At 40.9% G+C, this 19,927-nt stretch overlaps 1 pseudogene; it reads left to right on the forward strand.

Annotated features, from left to right (window-relative positions):
• Window positions 1-18,716: 18,716 nt before the first annotated feature.
• On the forward strand, window positions 18,717-19,547 carry LOC121459625 (annotated as a pseudogene).
• The last annotated feature ends 380 nt before the right edge of the window (window positions 19,548-19,927 follow it).

A 19,927-nucleotide genomic window follows, 5' to 3' on the forward strand; every position in this document is an offset into this window, starting at 1 on the left:
AGATGTTTTACACTATACCCAGTAAAGAATTTCAGTTACCCAATAAAGAATTTCAGTTCAACTTTAAGTTTACCATAAGAACTCAAAATCAAAATGTAAACTTAAATTTTAGCCTCAAGAGGGACAGCTATTCAGGAATGGAAATAACCTTTTATAGTGAATAAACCTTAAACTTCAGACCATTGTTGGCCTAAAGGCAGCCACCAATAAAGAAAGTGTTAAAGCTCAACACTACAACATCTAAATTCCACAAATCATAATGACTTTCTATAAATACTAATTGGGTTAATCTATAATTATGTAGATGAAATACTATTAACATGAGTAAAAAGAACTCTTTTCTCCAAGCACAAGCCTATAACAACCCAGTTGACCATTGTTAGTTAACAATCCCAGATGTAAATACTACTAATAAAACTCACCTGTATTTAAAAGGTTAATCCAACACAGGCGAGCCATAAGGAAATGTTAAAAGATGTCAAAGGAACTCGGCAAACAAGAATCCTGCCTGTTTACCAAAAACATCACCTCTAGCATAAAAAGTATTAGAGGCACCACCTACCCAGTGATTACCATTAAATGGCCATGGTATCCTGACGGTGCAAAGGTAGCATAATCACTTGTTCCTTAACTGGGGACTGGAATGAACAGCTACATGAGGATTCAACTGTCTCTTACAGTGCAGGCTCCAGTCTTGAGCCTAAGGATATCTGGAAATACTGAAAACTATCACTACCTGCAACAAAAACAACACACGGTGTTTGTTCCTTAGAGTTATGTTCTCATACTCTCCTGATAGAACTGTAAACCCAAGACAGTCTGTGTTGTCTCAACTGAATCTGGACATGTGCTTTTCTTCTTACCCATCTTCTGTTTCTGGGACTGTGTCAAGTAATTGCTAGTTCATGTCCTTCCTGTATGTGGAGATGAGGGAAAGAAAACAGATTAGTCCCACTGCAGCTACTTGTTAACCACTCTCATACAGGTTGGGAATAGATGAGACAAAAATCATTGCCTAAACAGGCATGCTTAGTGACTCTGGACCACATTGTCCATGTAAGTTAAGTATTTTTAAAGAACTGTAATTATGAAATTGGACAGACTCAGTTCTGAAGAGCCTTCAGGAGATGCTTTGCAGCTTTGGTCACATGTATCTGTTTATGTGAACAAAGACTTTGCTAGTTATTTTCTGAGATGGTAATATCCTTAGATATTATTATCTATTGTTATCTAATATCTATTATATAGAGAGCTCAATAGGAAGAGAGGTATCATCCTTTGGGGAAAAAATAGAGTTCAAAATCCCTGGAAACAAAGGGCTAGAATCTATGGCAACCTTTTGACACAAAGATTGAGAAAAAAAAATATCTAAAACTTTTTCACGTTTTTGCACATTCAAATGCTTTCTACTTTCTCAGAGAGAGAGAGAGAGGTCAGAATGGCTAAAATTGAATAAATATTTTTCTGAAGAAAAAGATCTAAGTAAATATTCTGCCATTGTAAAATAATACCTCTAATTTCATCCCCTATTCCTGATTTACTTCTGAGTCATCATAACCCAAAGAAAAACGAGTGTGCCATGTTCTAAAGTTGGGAAAGACATTGATGTACTAATAGACATTATGCTGTAAGGACAAAAGGCTGCTTACTGAAATGCTAACAAGTTTCTAAGGTATGCCGTGAAGTAGAACATGTCAGAGAGCATATGGTATCAATCAGAGATGTAAGAAAATGAGAAACGCACCTGTGAGTTCTCAAGTTCACCTGTTTAAAAATGAGAAATTAAAAAAAAACAACCCTGTATAGTTTGTCCCATTCGTTTTCATGGGAATATTCTCTTTGCCTCCAGTCACAGCTTGAGCTCATAATTATAATCCTCGGCATTGCTCCCACCTTCACATAACAGATAGTAACATCCTTCCTCATACCAGGAAAAAAATAGCCCCACATATTCAAATTAAGAACCACAAATACATCAACTCTGTTGATAGAAACTCTTCCACTAAAAATAATGGAGCCAATAACTACTCTAAGCCCAGAAAACTGCTGGAAGTGAATTTTCTTTTCCTACACTAAAGCTGCAGAATGTCTTGACAGCTATTTAATTCCGTATGCTAAAACAATCCTCATCTACGTCTCTGTACCACCAACACTAAAGATTAAATATCAGTTTCCAGCTCATCACTCATAATTTTTTTCTCTATAGCTTTGCAAGTAAAGCACCTGGCTTCTTCCTGCATGCTAACCACCTGGCAATACACTACATAGAAATCACCAATTGTCATTCTCTCCCAGTGCACATTTATCAACTAAGGGTGGGCTCAGGGAGGAGTGGATCTCCTGAGGCAGGAGCTACTTTTATATTCACAAGAGACAAGCAACTCCATCTGAGGTATCTGTCTTTTTTGTTTGCTTGTTTCTGTTATTTGTTTTATCCTTGTTATTTAGAAGAGTCAACAAACAAAATAGGCCCCATGTAAACAAATCAGCAGATGTGATTCAAATTCACGTATTTCTCTATCTGCTTATAGAAAGGATAGCAGGAATGAGAACTTTAAGTCAGAGAATGAGATAAAATGCATGCCTCTATTGGAATGGTAGACATAGCAGGCACAGAAGAAGGTAACAGAGGTCTGAAGGTTGTTAAAACTTGAGAGAAATCTCCTTTAGCTAAGTGTGAGAGTGTGAAGAGGGTATGCAGAGGGATGGAGGTGGGAAGGTCTTCTCTGTGAGCAAGAAACACCAGCCAGACCTGGAAGGAAGCTTTTGGAAGATGATTATTAGCATTATAGACTGCTACCAAGAGGTCAAATAATTATAGTATTTATCAACAAAGAGGCTATCACTGACTTTAACAAGGGAAAGTTCAGTGAACATGTGGGAGGAAAGGCTTATTTTTAGAGGCATGAATAAGAAATAATGAAAAAGCAAGAATTAGGGGCTATTTTTCTGCATATTTTGCATATCCTTTGTCTCCCAGCAGATATACAAGCACAGGCTGAGAAACAAAAACCTAAGATGCTGTTATATTGAGTTTAAAGTTATTATCATATGTATGCTATGTAACATACTTACTGTTAATCCCACCAAGAGAGAACAAGATCACTACTACAGTTTTTGAGCCAAATTTGAAGCAAGCTTTATTAAATACTGGCCAGGATAATGGATGCTGGCCAGGTCCACACCTAGGATTCCCAGATAATGGCCATGAATTGTGCTAGTCGGGTGCTTATAAAGTAAAAACCCGCAAGGCTATGTACTTCCTACCTTCCCCCGATGGAAGCAAGCAAACATAGTGACATCCTTTCTGCCTTCTTACGTCCTGCCTACATGTGACCCAGCACATCCTGTGCAGTTGGGACAACCAACCTTGTTTACAGAACCAAAACCACATGGCTTGTTATTTTATATGAACAATAGCCCCCATGCATTCCAGGAAGTTATCTGTCCTTGGGCAACTGGAGTTTACAGATTAGAGAGGCATTTTGACTTTATAGCTCTCTTAACCTATAGTTTTGACTTTATATCTCTCTAAAGCTTATACTTAAATCCTAAGTTTAGCTTCTCACATTACATCATGTCTAGAAGTGATAAGGCTCAAGGAGGAAAAATTCTGATAAATTTGTGATTAACCATAAACTAGGATATTTGAAATTTTCTACACCCCAATAATCCTCTCCACTGACACAAAAATCCCAATCAGACCAAATTAAACTGAATTAGAAAAAGCCCAAATTTAATGGATATAATTGCTCTTAGGTGGCTTTCCAGTCCCCCAGAGATGAGATAGAGAAAGAAGACCAGAAAATCATGTGTTTGTTCTTTGGGAGAGTAGTCTTGAGCATTTCTGGGGAGGGTCATCATTTGGTGGACTTGGAGATGGAGTCTGGACTGAGGCAACTCTCAATAAGTGGGGGTGGGGGGAGGCTTGGGATGGTGCTTCCACCCATACGTTGCAGACTCTTTGAATATATGTATGCCAGGGACTGGGGTGAAACCCTAACCCAAACATTGCAGACTCTTTGGGTACATGAATGTCAGGGGCTGGGGTGACACTTCCAACCAAACATCTCAGACGTATTGGGTATATGGATACCAGGGGTGCTCATTCAAGTCTGGCTGCTTCCTGCAGGCATGGGACAATGTGGGAGAGGGGAAACCAGGAGGTGTGGCTGGAGAAGCAGGTTAACTGCCATCCGAGAGACCACGGGCATCTGTTCCTTGAGAGAGATGAGAAGGCAGGTTGCTAGGAGAAAAAAATAGATTGTTATTACTGGCCCTGTTAATGGGGCTAGAATTAACTGCCAGAAAGAATGGGACAGAGAACTTTCCTGGTTGTACAGGAAAGGCAAAGATGAATGAATAAGATGAGAACAGAAATGCTCTTTACATTCAGATTTTAGTTGTGTAGGGTTACATTTGAGCCTGGAATGTGGGTACAAATGGTGAAGTCCCAGAAGCTGGTGCAGGTGTTGGCATTATCTATAGAGCCCTCTACAAATAAATTAGTCTTGGCCTAGAGAGCAGGACTGACCTGTAAAATAAGCTTGAAAATGGGTGGGGTTAAAATAGGCCCTGGAGACTAGTTTATACCATACCAGATAAAGGAAATTGAAAACTCTAAACCTCTGAAGAAACACCTGAAACCTGTTAATCCAGGACTATGAAGTCTGGGAAAGAGGCACACCTATCTGTATTTTTAGCAGGAAAGTTAACAAATGAAGTAATGAGCTATCAGTACCCTAAGTCATCAAATGCCATCAGACAGATCTGAGAGTGATAGATAAATGAGCAGAAGTGAGCCAGCTTTTTTAGCTACACCAGCAATCCCAAGTCTCTTTAGAGTCTTTGGCGAAAACCAGTCTTAAAAGCATTATTTGCCTTTAGCTGATGGGCCCAGGAAGCCTGACAGATTATCCTGTGGGGGTAAAGTTCAGTCTACCTGTCTTGGCAGGATGAGATGATTGACCTTCCCGTGTAGTGTCCAGAAAGCTGATGAGGTGGAAGGCAGTTTTTTTTCTGTGTGGGTGGTGACTTTGCCATATCCAAAGGCAAGCCTCCAGGCGGAATGTCTTCTGAAACCATGTATCTTCGTGGAGGAGTGTTGTGTTACTGCGTCCCCAGCACCCGGCAGCCCACACAGCTAGCTTTACCAGAAATAATTACACAGAAACTGTATCCTTTTAAACACTGCCTGACCCATTTAGTTTCAGTTTCTTATTGGCTAGCTCTTATATATCTATCTAATCCATTTCTATTAATCTGTGTAGTCCACGAGCTGGTTTACCAGGAATGATCTTAACCTGCATCTGTCTGGAGTGGGAGAATCATGGCGACTCCTTGACTCAACTTCTTTCTCCCAGCATTCTGTTCTGTTTACTCCGCCTACCTAAGGGTTGGCCTATCAAATGGGTATAGGCAGTTTCTTTATTAATAAGAAATCACTCCCACATCATTTCCCTTTTCTGTTTCAACAAAAAAGAAAGGCTTTAACTTTAACATAGTAAAATTACATATAAAAAAACAGTTATCAAGTAAGAATTACAGTTACAATATTTATATCTATTTTATCATTTATTATAACTAAGGAAAACTATAACTATCTATTCATTCTTCAACTCCATCAAAGACTCCAGAAGGATATAATACTACCTAAGTAAACAAGAAATAAGAAAACTCTAGAAATGAGAGAGACATCTCGCTGCCTAGACAGTCACCCAAAGTTCCTCTGTACCTTGGGGCATCCATCGTCGGCCTTCAGGCCCATAGTATCCAGCAGACATTTCCATGAAGCAGGAAATTTCAAAGACAGTTCAGTCACTATCTGCTGTTTCCTGTAGAATGTCTTGCAGACTCCTTCATGAATCAGGAACCCTGAAAGACCATCTCACCTTTAGGCAAGTTCAGCAGCCCTCTCTCTGCAGGTTCTCTGTGTCCAGTTCATGCATCAGTCCAGGCAAGAGCAGTTTCTTGTCCAAATGGTTATCAAACTCCATAAGGATCTTCTTCGATGCCCATCTTCCTCTTGAAGTAGATTGGTGCTGCCAGGAGCAGATGTGTCTCATTGTCATGAAAAACCCTAAGTTATTAAAATATTTTAAATGCCATATTATGCAGCCTTTGAGAGATATGAAGAATGCCTATCTGAAATATATCTCTATATATCTAGAAAATCTAACTAACATGATTACAAACTTGACTATTATTTATGATTATCCATTAACAACCTATATTTCCTAATTATACATTACATTTTAAAAATGAACTACACAATCACAATACCTTAATCAAGATCAGAAATACATATAACAAAACTGACCTTAAAATCCATACCAATGCAAATTATTCATACCTATATCATTTCCCCCTTTAAATGTAAAAGAACATTTATAAACAATATTTTGGGAACATGGGCACAGTTTTTTCTCTCCAAACTGCTTCCTGCTGAATGGGGGCATCGTTAATTAGGTCTTTCATGGTATAACCTGTGTGCCAGGGTCATCTCAGTTGGCAGTTGAGTGAAGTAATTTTTTGAGGGTGTTCACATCAACCTTTCAGGATGGCGTGTTCTATCATACCACACTAGGATAGAAGAAATCCATAGAGTCTCATCCTCTGTGAAAACAAAAGAAGACTCTCTCCAAAGCATCATATCCTTAGACCCAAATTCTGAAGTCATACTCTCATGATATCCGTTCTGGTTACACTTGGAAGTCCATATAATGAAATGTCTCTCTGTACTTAGCTCCTTCACGGTCAAAAATTTTAAAGAAAACACAATGTACATAATCCAGACTCTTTGTGAATTTTCCATTTTTACGTGGCTTATTTTTCTTTATTTCTTTTAATCTCTTAACTATCTGTACTCTGTCTCTTTAAAGACTTTACTTTTTTTTTTAAACCATTAATTTTATTCTCTATATTTTTTTTTCTCTCTCTCAAGCCTACGTACATTCATCCAACAGTGTGGTCTTTTATGTCTGAATCTGTTTTATTGTGAATCTGTAACATTTTTATACTATCCAGGAGCATTTCTTAAAATGTTAAGCAGTTCTTAAAAACTGAAGTTGCACCATGTACAGGTAATACGGTAATAAGGTACAGCTTGTTTCCTGCCCATTCTAAACCTTAACTGCGCTGTTTTTTATGGTAATTACGGTAGTTCCTGCCTGAAACCAGCACAGTTCATCTTGGCAGAGCCTAGCAGCTCCTGCCTCAGAGCCATTTGGTGCCCCTGAGCCACACACAGTTTCAGGCACACAGCAGTCCACATTGCCATCAACCAAGCTGTAGCACATTACTCCAAATGCTCCATTCAAAAGCTCTGTCTCCCGCAGGAGCCAGACAGAGATCGCAATGGCGGCACAGTCCTAGGAAGCCACACTTTAAAATGACGCAGCTTTTTTTCTGCTGCTGTTGCTGAATCAGGAAATTCTACAGCACGCCACCAACAAACAGCAAAAATCTGTGTGAAATTCTCTCTCCCTTATTTTTAAGCCTTCTCAGGTTTTTAAGTGGATTTAGTCCATCATGTCTGGGTGCCACTCTGTTGTGTTAGGAATGGCGGGCTGCGTCCCTGGCACCCGGCCACCCACATGGCTAGCTTTACCAGAAATAATTACACGGAAACTGTATCCTTTTAAACACTGCCTGACCCATTAGTTTCAGTTTCTTATTGGCTAACTCTTATATATCGATCTAATCCATTTCTATTAATCTGTGTAGCCCACGAGCTGGTTTACCAGGAATGATCTTAACCTGCATCTGTCTGGAGTGGGAGAATCATGGCGACTCCTTGACTCAGCTTCTTTCTCCCAGCATTCTGTTCTGTTTACTCCGCCTACCTAAGGGTTGGCCTATCAAATGGGTCTAGGCAGTTTCTTTATTAATAAGAAATCACTCCCACATCAGAGGAGCTATAGGATGCTGCAGGAGCTGGCATGTCTTTATGTCATAAGAAGCTCATTTGTTAAATGCCATACTCTAGGATCTGGAAAGGCACTTGAGAATCAAGGTACCATTATCTGTCAGGTATATCCAAATTAGACATATAAGTTAAATTTAGACATATAGTTTACACAGTTGGTTATAGCTTACCCATGCTAGTAGAGACAAGAAGATTAGAAGGAATATTTTAGTAAGGCAAAGAATATTGGAGGTGGAATGTCTTCTTGGTAGGTCCAGCACACATGGGCACTCTTACCAAAGAGGCGCTGAGGTAGAAATGGAAGTTGTCCACTTGTTTGCATGTTTCCAAAGCTGCTATAATCTGGAGTTGCAATTTTTAAAGATTTTAAAACAAGCACAAATACATACAGAGACATAAAACATGGTGTGGGACCATGCTCTGTATTCTGTCGATTACATTTTAAATAAATGCTGATTGGCCAGTAGCCAGGCAGGAAGTATTGGCAGGTCAATGAGAAAAGGAGACTTCTGGGAAGAGGATGCAGTCCTGGCCCAAATACAAAAGAAACAAGATGTGACTGCCTCGCTGAAAAAGGTACTAAGCCATGTGGCTAACATATACTGAATAATGGGCTAAATAAGTTGTAAGAATTAATAAGAAGCCTGAGCTAATGGGACCTCTGTGTGATTTGTTTGGGACTTAACAATTGTGGGAACTGGGCAGGCTAGACACCTCAGTCAACAAAAACAAGTATACTTATTTTAGGAACCTGTGTCAGTTTAAAAATTTTGGAGGAGGCTTCTGAATCCAGGTAAGTACATAGGTAATCCCGTTAAATGCCAGATCAGTAGATGCTGTAAGGAAGAACAGAAAACATAAGGACAGAACACCTATGCAGTTTCAGAGTGGAAGGACAGGGGGAATGGATCTGCTCTAGAGAAAAATCCCAGTGTGACCAGATTACATGCAGGTGGGGAGGAAGGTTGGGGAAGAGTAGAGCACAGCATCCAGAAACAATGGGCACATATATGGGGGGTTTGTTTGTTTGTTTCCATGCCAGCAAAATTTTTTAGGCATTAAGGCATGTACAGTTTCAGATAGTCACAATTTAAAAAGATTTTGTAAAAGGCAGCCCAAAAGCATTTGGAGATTAGGCCTTGAATTGCAAGTGTGCCTTTGTCAAGTACATGCCAGGACTCAAAGCCTAGCACTCTGCATTCACTGTGGTAGTCTTTGGGTCAAAAAAACAGAGAGGTATTAAAGGAACCCCAGAAAGACAAGGGAGGCCCTTGTCCTGGTCAGGTTGGGCTCCTTGGCCATGTCTTCAACAGGACAACCCAAAAATCATATGAGGCACAGGACCTCTAAACAAAATGACTTGGAAATCAGAACTTGCCCAGAAGAAGCCGATCTTAGCCTGTCGGAGAGTAGGTATAGGGGAGAAGTGTGTTTTCCCAACATTTGGCCCTAGGTTGGTGGGAAAAACAGCCCCCTTGGTGGAACCTCCAGATGAAAAGATTTTGTGTCCCAATAAACCTTTCTGCTGATGTAATAAACCAAATCAGACCACATCAAACCAAATTAGAAAAAGCCCAGGTTTTTCCACTCTCTGTGCCTGGGTGTTGGGGCAAACGGAGTCACTAAATGCTTACATCATCTAGAGTCTGAATGTGTTGACTTACATTTCACTTTAAGGTTTGGAGCTTTCAACTCCTTGGCTTCACATCTGCAGCCGATCAGTCTTGTTCTCAGATACCAGGGAAGGAAACATGGATCTCACTACTAATTACAGTGATTTTTTTCTTTATTCAAAGAACATGGCATGAAAGAAAATAACAGCAACAAAACAAACAAACAAATAAAAAAAAACACTTAAGATGAAGCAAAAACCACTCACCAAGTTGAGTTGAGAGTGTTGTGCTCCCTGACTTCCTTTTGTTAATTTACAACTGAATGAGAGACTATTCAGCCTGACATTAGATGCAGCCTGCCCTACTTTTATGGATGTCCCTGCTGTCACAATGGGAGGCCCCTAATCAAGAAAGTGATGCACTGTAAATTTGCCAGCCTAGAATTCACATAGTTCTTTGTATTTCAGTTATACAAAGATACATCATTGTGATGAATAGTAGATTTAGCCAACCTTCAGATGTTCTGTTGACACTGTGAATATTAGTAAACACCTGGACCATAGCTGCAGCTTGTTCTTCTCCACGTGGCTGCTGGTTGCTATGCAAAAGACTGACACAATCTGTTTTGCTGCAAAGCTAATGAGTTGCATGTCCTTCAGTTTTTGCAAATGTTCATAATCCTGAAATTATGCAAACTGTGATACAATGTGAAAGGAGAGGAACTGGCTTTATTTTTGATTCTCTATTGTTACCCACTGTATTATTGTTTTACATTAGACACGATGTCACTATGGAGTAAAACAGTCCACATTTACTAGTGTTATGGGGTATTCACAAGAAAAGGGTGAGGGGAAAGGCTGGAGATATACACTTACTGATGTAAATTCTTATATCAGTGAATTTAACTGCTGCCTTTAAGTGGAAGAACTAAAAATAGACACCTGAAATCATAAGCTTCCTGGCTGTGATTTCCCCTTTTCATAACTAGGTTCTGGAATTGTATAAACTAAAATAGAATGTCCTTGATAAAGGTTAATTTACCAACTTACCAGTTCTCTAAAAGGAACTAAGTCTTTCAGGTGTGTTTAGATTATAGATTACATTTGTATTAATATCATTATATGTAAAATAAAAGACAGTACAACGTAGAGAAAATTTCCACATGTGTTACTTTCAGAAACCAGGGACAAAAGGATAAATGAAATGCTTATTAGCCTATTAAAGCAGATGCTGGCCAGCTCTCTCAGCCTCAAGCAGGGCCTGTAGCTCAGCCCTTCTCATCCTGCCCCCTGCTTTAAACATCTCCTTCCCAGGGGCTGGGCTTCCGTTTTTTCTTCCCTAAGCTGGATCCCTATATAAGGCAGTCATTTTGGCTGAGGCTGCCTCTCTCGGTAGATAACTCCTCTCTAGCTCTTCCTTCCCTTCTCCTCTCATGGTCTGGTTTAGTATGCCAGCCATGTTTAACTAGGCCTCCTCCCTCTGTCTTCTGTCTCTCTTATATCTACAATAAAAATCTTCTCCACACTTTAGGAAAAGTCATGCCCTTGTTTTATTTCACTTTTCCAATCAATGATAAAATATCTAAAGACCCTAAACTTAGGAGAATAAAATTATTTTAATAATATGAAAAATTACTTCAAATGTATTATGTGATGCAGCAATGTGTTATATGAAGTTTTGGATAAAATTTCAAATATACAGAAAATCTAAATACCCAAGAAAAAGGGGTGGAGAAGCATGCAAGTATTGATAGCAGGAAAATCTGGTAAGCTTCCATGAGCCACTTTTATCTTTCCTATGATTCTCAAATTTCCTAAGTATGCAATACTCAGCATAGGAAATTATCTGCTGTATCCACAGGCTTTGGTGTCCTTCAGTCCTTTTATGGTACAGGGACATAAAATTTTCCCCATTGCCAGTTATTAGGAAACTTGGAGGATGTTTCCTCTTTGCTGAATGATTATCTAGGAGTTGTTTTGGTTTAGAGAGCTGTACCATACAAACATGTCTTCTTGACAATGTTAACGCTCAAGCACTGAACATGTGAAGGCGCAAACACTCACTATGCTTCAATTCTAAGTGACTATTTCAGTTCTACTACTTGCTATGCTATCAAGGATTTTATGAAGACAGGATCTCTAGGAACCTTCTTGCCTGCATAGTCTTCCCCCTGCATCCTCCCCCCTTTTTGCAATTCAACAGGAGCATTAACACTAAGAGCCTAACAAACTGTTTGCATGAAGATAATTTTCTAGAGGAATCTGATTAGCAAACAGTTTCCAAGAACGACTCAAAAAATGGTCTATAAAATGGGATTTTACTATCAAATTAACTATCAATCAGTTGGCTTCCTTGCTGCTATACTACATAAAACAATGACTACTCAGGGCCTGTAGTAGTAGGATAGGCTTTATTGAGAGTGAATTGAGAAAAGACAGCGGTGAGAGGAAATATACTGGTGAATGTTGTTAGCATTCAGATATCTCCACTGGCATGTCCCTAGGGGCTAAGTGACAGCAGGATATGTCATCATCAGTCACTAAGATGCTGCACTGTTTCTACACCCACTACTAGTCATACATTCTCCCTATGTGCGTGTGCTATGCCCACTTATTAAAAAAAATAATAAAAAAACAATCATTTTCTCAACCTGTTCTCTTTTCTGTCCACTCTCTTTCAGAGGCCACATCTGCACACCCCTCTCTCCCACAATAAACCTCCCATGTGAGCCCTGTTGCATGGTGTGACTTTGTGAAACTTTTTGACTCCAATCTTCCAAAATATCTTCTGTTGTTAAATCATTACACTGGTGTCATGACTCTGGGGGGCTTTTCTGGGGGCTTTCTTCCTACCCACCACCAGTCTGAGGTACACTGGGACCCTGTACCCAGCTCCCCTGCAACAGGCTCACTTTCTGGCTAACCAATCTCTGGGCACTCCATCCAACTACAAGGATTGGTAATTCCCCCTCCTTGTTGATATAATTTCTTTCTTGGATTCAGGGGAGTGACCGTTGAATACCCCTCTGGTATTCTTGGAGGTGAAGGAACCCCCAGCCATGTTCTTTAAGGTTATGATTGACACTTTTTGACATCACCCGTCTCTGGTTACTTCTTCCCATGAGTGGTGTTTAGTCTTTTGAATATGGTGTTCACCCTCTGACTTCTTTCACAGGTTCTGATACCAGGTGACTTTGTCTCTTTGGGCTTTTAGCCCTTGACCCCTGCCCACTGTGTGATGACTCACTGGACAGATTGTTCCCACTTATTCTGGTCCTCTCTGAGTCCCCAGGATGCCTCAGACTTTCAGGCTTTGGACCGTTTTCTCATACCTACCTCATCCTTGGGAACTGCATCCTTGGTCATACCTGCAAGCTCCTCTGTGGGATGTTTTTGGAGAATGTCAGACCTCTACACCTAGCACCTAACTTAAGAGCTTCTAAACTTCTGCCTTAACAGTCAAATCAGGTCCCAGTACCCCATAACCTACTGAAAGGGCTGCCTACTGGCACCTTAGATCCCAATATTATATGAGACAACTTCTGACAACTTCTGTCAGTGGTCAGGTAAATGGAAGGAAGTCCCTTTTGCTCCATGCCTTCCATATATTCTTCATGTTCCTTTCCACTCAGCTCCTGCTAGCTATTAAGTTGAACCAGAGGAAAACTCCACTACTCTTGACCCTGTTAAGAAGTTGAACCTTGGGGCATTGTTAATGGCCACAACACACAGTTTCTTCTCCTCCTCTGGCACCTTTGGTCTCCTTTTTTCCATCTTTAGAAACAGGTTGCACGAATAATTTCACTCTGGCACCCACTTCACCCCACCAGCATCCTTCAGTCCCCCCACTACTTACTTCTCTGCCTCAGTGGAACCCTTGAATCTCTCCCCACTAGGTCTCATCCAGCCTTTGTTCTCCCTTTGCAGGAGGTTGCTGGATTGGACAGCCTGGTCAAGGTACATGTTCCCTTTTCATTAAATGAAGTCTCTTAAATAGAAAAAACCTGGGATCTTATACCTCCAATCCCTCTACTTTCATTACAGAACTCTAATTTATTACCCGATCCTATCGTCTCATCTTCTACCACATATATATGATTCTAAAAACCTGTTTTCCAAAGAGCACAGAAAAGTTTGGGGACAGGCTAGAGCATATGCAGACAAAATCCACCAGATAACACAGCCAGAGCTGAGGTAGTTCTAGACCAGGATCCATAATGGAGCTATAATATCCCAAATGACATTCTAACTAGAGATAAGTTTACAACTTGCCTTCTGGCTGGATTCCATAAAGCTGAGTTTATACCAATAAACTCTGAGAAACTCCAAGAGGTCATCCAGGACAAACGTGAAAACCTGTCTCATTTTCTAGTAGACCTCACAAAGGCCTTCTTGCAGTATACCAATCTAGACCCTGAAAACCCAGAGGGTGAACAACTCTTCATGACCTATTTCTATTCTCAGAGTTTCTTCAACCTTAGAGTCAAGTGTAAGCATCTGGAGAGAGAACCCCTAGCCCCACAGGCAGAACTCTTAGCCCTGGCCTTTAAGGCCATGGGAGAGATGAAAAGTCCTTAAACAGAAGTACTAAATATTGGCCAAGGCCATTCAACCAGCTTTAATAGCTGCCCAGGCTCCCATGTCTCTTAAGTCCTGAGGACCACCAGGTCTCTGCTTCAAATTTTGTCAGGAGGGTCACTGGTCCTAGGCCTCCCGTATTCCCTATAGGCTACCCTGGCCATGTCCAAAGTGCTATCAAAAGTGATATTGGACTGCTGACTGCCTCCATGTTTCATGTGGCATAGATACATCACACCCAGATTACCTCCCACTCAACCTTTTAGGCCTGGCCATGGACTACTGAAGTGGGGGCACAGGCTCCCTTGACTCAACCACTGTCATCCCTGAGAGGGAGCCCCAGGAAGCCATTATAGATAGTATCAGGGCTGAAGCTGAACACGTACACAGAGGTGGGGGAAGAATGTGAATCAAATAATTCCAAGATAACTCCAAATAATTCCAAGATTATTCTTTATTGTAAGGGAAAAACTCGTGGAATAGGAACAGGGGTCCAACTTCAAGGTGTGGAGGGTAGGAACAAGAGAGAGCAAGAGCTGGGTGGGTCATCGGTTTTCTCTGGGTACCCAAAAAATCATTCCCCAACCTCTTAAAGGTCATTGGCTGAAGGAGGTTCCCCATCAACTCCCCCTTTTGTATAAATAAGAGAGTTCCAAACCCAATACAAAACTATATACACTAGGAACTCATATCAAGTATAAAACTAGAATTACAACCAACATAAACAGTATTAAGCAAGGAACATGTATTAAATGTCTTAGTAAACATTCTTCCCTAAGAAGACTAAATCTTACATTGGAAATGGCTTGGCTAGATCATAAGAGGAAGGTAACTATGACTATCTAATCTTCAACCCCGCTGAAGGCCTGAGAAGGGAGATAATGGTACTTGAGTAGGGAGGAAGTGCAATCAAGGAGTGTCCAAAATGTGTAGTATATGACAGAGACAACTGGCTACCTGAGCAATCAGCTGAAGTCTCATTTGCAATGTTGAAGCAACCAACTTTGGTTAAGGCCTAGAGTAATTGACAGACCATTTTCAGAGGCAGGAAAAAAATTTGAGAACCTTTTTACCCTGTCTTGGCAAAGTTTGGCAGTCTTTTTTCTTATATCCTATTTGTCCAGTCCAGACACTATATCCACCTACATCAACCCCTCCCTACTTCATTTCCTTATTTTTTTTTTGTCTGCTTCTTCTATGACCAGAAAGTTTATTGTAAAGACTGAGAAGACAGATATAAAGGCTGCCCACACTGGTCTTGCCAATACCATTTGAATCCTCGCCCAATTCTCCTATCAACAAAATGGGGCCCTTGACTTCTATACTCTGTGAAGGGATACTAGTCCACTTGAGCATGTGGCTCTGGCAGGCCTTCTCTCCTACTCCCTCTTGCTAAAAACTGTTAGATAACATTCCTAAAGCTAGCCACTAAGGACTATTCCTATATTTGGCAACTTCCTCCTACTGAGGCTGACTACCAAAGTCCAATAATCAAAAACTCCCTTTGGTTCACTTAATTCATATGATCAGTTAAAATTAACCACCTCATTCTAACACGGGGTTTACCCCTTCACCTTTATAAACTGCCATTTGCCCATGTGCCATGTCTGTCTCCCCTGTATAGAGAGGCAGTCCTTTGTCTCTCCAGGACAAATACCCCTGCTCTTCTTGCCTTGTTGCCTATCTCTAACAATGCATTCTAGCCCATTCCAACACAGATCTCTGCTTCTTCTCCTCTTAATAATTACACCTACAAGGCCATTTGTATTTTCTGTCTGAGTTGGAAAGCATTCACACACACCCCGCCCTGCTTAATAAAGGATCTTTTTGTGAAAACAGGTGTTTGGATGTGGTTTGTGCCTAATCCAGGATACATGAGAGAGTCTTTACCATGTGGTGGTCTCTTTCATCCAGGACCAGTAGAATCCCAGATGAGAAACAGGCATTGTCATTGTGGGTTAACTCTACCATCTCTTCAGCACAATTAAAATCCAGAGAAAATAAATTCTGATTACTCAAAGCCTGGATATAGGGGAAGAATAGGCTTCCATGGCAACCAATCTGCCACAGCAAAAAAAAAAAAAAAAAAAAAAAAAAAATCTTAACAATTTCAAACAGACCTCAAAAAGAAATGTAAGGAACAACTTGACACCTCAAACTCCTACGACCTTGGGGACTCTATATGAAAGTGAAATACTTCTTTTCCTGCCTCTTCTTCTTGTTTTCGTGTTTCTGCTAACTACATCCTGTATTATCCATTTTCTTTCTACATTTATCCAATGAAAAATTCGAAGAATTTCTAATCAAACAATCAAATAGTGATTATTACAGGACTGGCAACTGCTAGCCATAGAGTTGAAAGGCACATAACTACTAAATATGCCACGATGGTGTGGACCAACAGCACCCGGAAAATGTTTATGCCCCCCGCAGCAGATGAACTCTAAAAGAGCAAGGCTTTTAGATCTGCCTCCTTTCCTATTTTTTCATCTTTTGTAATAAACCAGAGGAAGGAATGTTATCATTCAACCTTTTCTACCAATTGGCCCTCATGAACAGTGACAGCAGGACATGTCATCATCTGCCACTAAAATGCAGGTCATTATTGTTACTACCATCAAGAGTAGTGCAATCTTTCTATGTGCATATGCTATATCCCCTTATAAGAAGTAGGCACCTTCTCTCCATTCTCTTTTCCTTCCCCTCTGGCTCAGAGGCCACCTCTGTACTGTCTCCATCACCATAAACCTCTCAGGTGAGCTCTGGTGCATGCATGGTATGACTTTGTGTTTCTCTTTGGCTCCAGTCTATCAAGGTGCTAACTGCTGTTGAATCATTACAGATGTCATATCCAAGTCTTAAGTTCTAGACTATGGTGGCTGTTGTCAACAGCAACCAGTTATTTGAATAGTGAACCTGGCCATCTACTTTGCATCAATGAAGAAGTTCAAGGTCCCTGATGTCCGAATACATAAAGATGAACAAACAGTGAGTAAATGACTTCATTGTTAAGATGAGGTCTTCTGAAGACAATATTTATAAGGTAGTTTGAAAGAAAGATGAACTATAAGAGTAAGCATGATCTTTCAGGTATCTCTGATAGGGTTGCCTATACTGCCCTTTGCTCGACGTTTTGGTATTCTGCTTTTTTCTTTATGCCTCCCCAACCTTCCACTCCCACATGGCTCTGACCTGGCCTTATCCTGCTTCCCTGCTGGGTTTTAGGTTGCCTGTCTTCTTTGGCCTTCTCTGGCCCTCAGTGGCTTTCGCTGTGCTTTGGAACTGCTTCTAGGCTAGTTTGCGCAGCAGCTCCTGCCTGTGAGCCTGTTGGCAGGCAGTGCTGCTGGATTCCTTGCCATGGATGGCAATGAGTTTAGGGGCCTCAGAGGGAATGGTGTGAAAGCAAAAACCTAAAAGGTAATTGTGAGTTGTTGATGGAGGAAGGTCATTGGTTAATTAAATAAAGAAACTGCTTGCCCTGATAGGTTAGAACATAGGTGGGTGGAGTAAACAGAACAGAATGCTGGGAGGAAGAGGAAGTGAGCTCAGAGACGCCATGTTCACCTCTCCCGGGCACAAGTGATAGCTCTGCTCTCTGAGGCAGACGCTAGCGATGAAGCTCTGACCCAGGATGGAATAGGCTAGAATCTCCCTGGTAAGCCACCTCGTGGGCTACACAGATTATTAGAAATTGGCTAGTCCAGGAGCGAGAGTTAGCCGAGAAGAGGCTAGATATAATGGGCCAAGCAGTGTTTTAAAGAATACAGTTTGTGTGTTGTTAATTTGGGGCATAAGCTAGCCTGGTGGCCGGGGTGCTGGGGACGCAGCCCCGCCGTTCATATTACTATAAGTTGTAATTACTATGTCTTAGAGATCCATGAAACAAAACAGCTTCTCATCTGAAAACCTCTTGCCTAAGGACTGATCGTACCTGAAATGCTGGAGGCTGTTGTTTATGGGAGATAACAAGTCACATATTTTCACTCCCTAAACAATTTTTTTTTTTTACCCATCTGAACCAGATGTGCTTGATCACATGTGAGTGTTAGGTACATAGGCAGGAAGTACGTCAGGATATATGCTTGTCCCTGATTGGACCTGATGGGAAATGCAATGAATTATGGATTGTCCCTGTTAAACCTTTGCAAAACTTGATTCTGGGTCATTTCCTGGGAGATGGGGTACAGACCTGGCCAGCACCATTCACCTGGCCAGCATTTAATGAAAGCTTGCTTCAAATTTAGTTTTAAACTGTGGTAGTGGTCTGATTCTTGATTGGCGGAATTGACAATGGTCCTATGCAAGTCTCTGGTCCCCTGCCAGGAAAACAAAACTTTTGTAAAACTGACTTTGTGTTTTGAGAGGAAAGCTTTGTGCTGTCCAGTAGCTCCCTGGGTGTATTCCCATGGTGCTAAACTTGGTGAAGAAAGTTGGTGCTGACTTCTCTTTGAATCTGTCTTCTTGTTAGTCCTGATGTTGCCTCCCACCCTGTCCTCATTCATTAGACTGAAAGAGTAAGTCTGCCTTGATGTTCTCCTGGTGTTCCAAAAGACAGTGGAGAACTAACAGCAGAAGAATACTCCTTTGATGAACAAGAACATGCTCCCAAGCTCAATTTTGGGTCGTCCGCCCATTACTCCAAGCCACCAACAGCATCATAACTTCTTGGCTTTCTCATCAGCTCTTTGTTCACACCAGTTACTTATTGATGCACAATTCAAACTTCAAAACGTAGCCTTGTCAAGAGCTATATCCTTACAGTCCCTGACGTATAGCTCTGCGAGTCTAATACATAACTCAACCTCCCCATTATTTTGAGGAAGCAAGGGAATAAGAAATGAAAAATAACAAATTTGCCTCTTGATGGTAAGCAGCAGCATTTCGTTTTACCCCACCCAGAGCCAACTATAGTTAACCAGAAAATAAAGGTGATGGCAGAATTTCCATGCCACCAGTATTTTACACACACCATGTACCAGATATAGTCAGATGTGTTCCACCTCTTTGAGAAATTCCACTATTGGAACCTAGAGAGATCCCACTGCTTAAGATGAGTTGAGTCAGCAGATACTAGAGATGTTTGAAACTTGTCAGCAGCAAGCAGGTGTCTTAAAGAAAAAAAAAAAAAACCCTGTAGTGCACAGCTGTAGAGAGCAATCCAGCTGCTGTTTCTACAAAGCATACTTTTTTTTTAAGTTGGATCATCTTTAAATAATTTGATGCTTGGAGTAATGATGATGACTTGTGCTTCATTGTTAAAGAAGAACAATTTTGTTTTTCCAGGTAAATCAGAAGACTGAAGCACGACATAGACTCATATTTTCCCATAAACCCTTCTGTACTAGAGTTTCTGTCTACATTAAGAGAACTCAGCTGATTCATCCCCTAACCTCCTGCAGAGCCAGGCGTGTGCTCCAAGACATCGTATGAAGCATCCAGTTCTCACTACTGTGGATATCCGTGTGCTCTGCAAAGATCAGCATTAGAGAGGAGCCATTTATTCCCTCACCTCTGTACATTCTGGCAGCTTGTACATTTCTCCCATAGGTTTATATCCAAGATTCACTTTGGGGTGAAGACTGTCTCCACTAGAAGTACTTCTTTGTGCTGGGTCTCGTTAACCCACTACATTCTAGGGGGTGCACAGATACAAATAATGGTCAATGTGAGGGCAAAAGCCAATTCTCTGACATCTTTGTGGAGGTCACCTCTATACAATCATTGCACTTCTTAGATTCCTAGGGGATCTGCAGAGGCAAACATAGTAATCGAATTCTCCCTCCATCCATTCTACTTCTTTTATCCCCATA

The sequence above is a fragment of the Microtus oregoni genome, unplaced genomic scaffold (genome assembly GCF_018167655.1).
Source record: "Microtus oregoni isolate MIOR12 unplaced genomic scaffold, Mior012 000019F_ref0000042, whole genome shotgun sequence".
Lineage (NCBI taxonomy): Eukaryota > Metazoa > Chordata > Mammalia > Rodentia > Cricetidae > Microtus > Microtus oregoni.